At 52.8% G+C, this 3,224-nt stretch overlaps 1 non-coding gene across 1 annotated transcript; it reads right to left on the bottom strand.

Moving 5' to 3' along the window:
- Window positions 1–957: 957 nt before the first annotated feature.
- On the bottom strand, window positions 958–1,121 carry LOC111731561. The gene has a single exon (XR_002777195.1). It is a non-coding gene; the product is annotated as a U1 spliceosomal RNA (small nuclear RNA).
- Between the last annotated feature and the right edge of the window lie 2,103 nt (window positions 1,122–3,224).

Raw genomic sequence — 3,224 nt, 5'->3', positions numbered from 1 at the left:
GTGCAACAACCATGAGCCAATTGATCAGCCCGTGCCGTTTGGACGGTATTACCATTCTGGAGGCCAGCTGAATCATCTCATCTGGAGATAATTCAGTTCCTTCGGCCCCATCATCCCACACCTGAAACAGCCATCCCAGAAGTCTCCCGAGCTTTATGTGGTACCTGCTTCCTCAGGTCCCGGAGTTCCGCTGGGGTGTATTGGATCATGGTGGTATGCTGTTTAGCCTGGGGTCCCCGCCAGCTTGTCCTCCCAGGGCCAACGGCTGTTCCACATCAACCTGCTGTCGTATCACTGGCTGCACCTGCCTAGGTATCACCAGCGGGCTCCCAGACAACAGCAGCGACCGGTCAGGGCCCCGCGGCATACGTTCCGCGACCTCCAGCCCTTATTCCAGTACTTCTTGGCATTGCAGTTGCTGCACCTGCTGGGCCTGGTCCTGAATATGTCCAGGCTTGCCTGCCGAAGCACCGCCAGGAACATCCAGGCCACCAGACCAGCTGCCTCCCGGTGAGCGGTTGGGACTCTCAGCTCCATTATCTCCAGGGCTTTTCAGACATCCTCTGGACGTGGCTTCACTGCATCCCAATCCTCACGTGGCGTCCAGGTATAGCCAAATGTGCGGCCACGGGATGCTACAGGGAGGTGGAGGGCCACACATCCTCCACCCGGGAACTGTCCAGAGTGCCAGGGGTCCTACTCAGCTCAACCTGTGTCAGCGCTGAGCTGATCGAGGAGGGAAGATTTTGGCAGTGAGACGCTCAACTGCAGGAGATGCAAAGGACGAAACTGCAAGCTTTTATTGTGGGTCCGGACAACATGGGCTCGTTCACGTAAGAGAAAAACGAACCGTACAATAGACCGGTTGTGCCGAAACGCACTACAACGACAGCCAGCAAGTCAGAGAACTGCGTGAGAACAAGAAGCAAATCAGCTAACGTTGAACCGAAATAATGCCAGGGGAGAGCGCGAACGCAGTCCCCCACTACCACAAATTATGCAGTCGAGTTTCCCACATTTGGGGAAATCGCAGGGGTCAGCACATCCGGAGTGCAATGGATAAGCCTCGCCCTGGGAAAACCACCTTCGTGATCATGGTATCTCCCCTGCCAGGTAAGTATGAGTTGCTCGGCTCGCCTCCACCCGAACCCTCGCGCTCGCCTCGCTCTTCACGCACGGTCACTTCCCTCGCGTGGACTCCGCACCCTCCCTGCTTCGAGGCCGCTCGCCCGGACATGCCCCATCGGGAAAACAACTCCGGGAGCATTTGCGTTCTCGAGACGCGGGCCGTGGAGGCTCAGGCGGAGCAGGACCGGCAGCCTCTGCGCGCCTGCTCATCTGCATACGACACGCCCTTGTCGTGATGTCCCCGGCTCTGCGGGGCAGGCCCGACGCAGGTGCGCGCGCGTGAGCGAGTCTGGGACCCCCGCGCGGATGTGGGAGCGGGGGAGAGGGCGGAACCCGAGAGGACGCGACTGCGCGGGACCCGGCTCCCAACGTTAAGAGTGGTTCAAGTCTCAGGGTTGGTCTCACCTTTCAACGAAAGAAAATTTCAGCCCATTTTTGTCCGCGCCTGCTCTATCTCATGTTCAAGTAATCGAAACTCAGGAAAGGTCTTTTTACCAGTTGATAGTAAGTGCTAAGCCGCTTCTTAAGAAATCGTGCTTATATGTATCCCTGGAGTCGAGTCAAAGTGACAGTGTGCTTAGGAATATGTAGTATCCTAACCTGGTAACGCTGGAAGGAAAGCCCAGCACCTCAAGTTTTGAAGAATGAAAACCAGGATAAAGCGCTGAGCGGTCCCCTGCAACCCAGTGGTCAGGGGCACCTCTCGTACTGTCCCAGCACGCTCACAGGGTGGCCCCACAAAGTGCCCTCTGGTCCTTTCTGCCTTGGACTCTTGTCAAAGATAAATACAACAGGCAGTGGGGAAAGTGGTGAAACATTTTATTCGGTAACTACCGAAAGTAAGGGAACAGCTGAGTTCCGTTCCCATTTGTGCAGAGGTGATTTGGGCGTTTTAAAGGGAGAATGAGAGGATGGATGGGGGCTCTGTTGAATCCGAGAAGTGAAAAATATCAAAGGGTTGGCTGGTCAGCAAAAAGGCAATCAGTCAGCTGGTAATGACTGAAGTTAGGATGCTATCCTCCTGGAGACTGAGAGACAGAGGCTCTGTCCTTCCCAATTACATTTTAAAGGAATGGTTCTCAGTCCTTGAGACACACTTTGGAGTTGTAAAAGATCCATATTCACAATAGTGAGCCCTTCTACATAAAAACTCTAAGAAAGGGCGGTCAGGTGTCGAACTTTTCCCAGGCAGACATTTAATGGGGAGCTAGAGGTCAATCCTAAGGACAGGACCTGACTGCTAGAAGCCATGCTACAGTCTGGTCAAGTCTCTTAGTGCAGGGAGGGATTTGGATGTGTTATGTACTGAGAGTTCTACAGTTCTCAACCGAGGAAATTCTCTGTGATCAAACAAGAAACTCTGCACCCCCTGGGTGAACACTGGCTTCTGGCCCCTTCTTTTATACTCTGATCTCCTCTTTGATGACATTGAGAATTTGTCCATTCAAAAACTGTTTATGGAGTGCATTCCATGGCCAGACACTGTTCAGGAATTTGGGAAGAAAAAGACCTCTCGGTGCTCACATTTTAGAGAAGGGAGAAAATTGACAATCGACTCGATGGGTTAATTAATTACTATGTATAGGTGTTAATTAGTATGTTAGATTAAAAAAAAAAAAAAAAAAAAACGAAAACGGAGGAAGGAAAGAAGATCCGGAGTTGCAGTAGGGGCAGGTGGTGTGTTCAACTGGGTGGTCCGAGGAGGGCACATTGCCATGCGAGCAAAGACCTTCTGAAGGAGGGGAGGTAGTTGGTCAGAGGATGTCAAGCGGGGAAGCGCTCACTAGCACAAAGATCAGCAGGAGTAAAAACCCAGGTAGAACTGTGTTAGGAGAACATCATGGAGGCCCTGTGTCCGGAGCAAAATTGAAGAATTGTACAAAAGTAAGAGAGGTGACTGGTTGAGGGTAAGATCGTGAGGGTCTTGTAGACCATTGTAAGGCTTCAAATCTGAGCGAGCCAGAAGATTTTGAGGAGAGGATTGTCTTGGGTCGACCTCCCTCTCCCTCTCCCCCCACCCCCGCCGCCCCCCAAAATATTACTCTGGCTGCAGGGGTGGCAAGGGCCACAGCAGGGCAACGAACGAGGAAACTTGC

The sequence above is a fragment of the Pteropus vampyrus genome, unplaced genomic scaffold (genome assembly GCF_000151845.1).
Source record: "Pteropus vampyrus isolate Shadow unplaced genomic scaffold, Pvam_2.0 Scaffold384, whole genome shotgun sequence".
Classification (NCBI taxonomy): Eukaryota; Metazoa; Chordata; class Mammalia; order Chiroptera; family Pteropodidae; genus Pteropus; species Pteropus vampyrus.
The sequence above is the reverse complement of the archived record's forward strand: the minus strand, read 5'-3'. Positions and strand labels throughout refer to the sequence as shown.